The sequence below is a fragment of the Meleagris gallopavo genome, chromosome 10 (assembly GCF_000146605.3).
Source record: "Meleagris gallopavo isolate NT-WF06-2002-E0010 breed Aviagen turkey brand Nicholas breeding stock chromosome 10, Turkey_5.1, whole genome shotgun sequence".
NCBI classification, from domain to species: domain Eukaryota; kingdom Metazoa; phylum Chordata; class Aves; order Galliformes; family Phasianidae; genus Meleagris; species Meleagris gallopavo.
This window is the reverse complement of record NC_015020.2, coordinates 26,344,483-26,344,825: the sequence shown is the minus strand read 5'-3', so window position 1 is coordinate 26,344,825 and position 343 is coordinate 26,344,483.

Genomic DNA, 343 nt, shown 5'->3' with positions numbered 1-343 from the left:
TGGCGAATTAATATTTTCTAAGGGCTGCTTTGAGATGATTAATTATCCCAAGTCTGCTCGGAAACGGCAAAAACAAAAGGGTTTTCTTTAGGAGGAGAGGAACAGCTCCGGGAACTTAACAATTGCGAAGGGCAGAAAAAAGGGTCGGGCAGAGGATGGGCAGCGCCGCGGCGGAGCGCTGCCCGGGATGGGATGGGATGATGGGATGGGATGGGATGGCACGGCCGGGGAGGTCGCCGCCAACCGGGGCACAAAGGAATGTCTTCATTTTGGCTGCGACCGGGATTTTTTTTGTGCGCGTTTCTGGGAGTGCTGGCGCTGTGCGTGACCCCGGTGCGCGTTG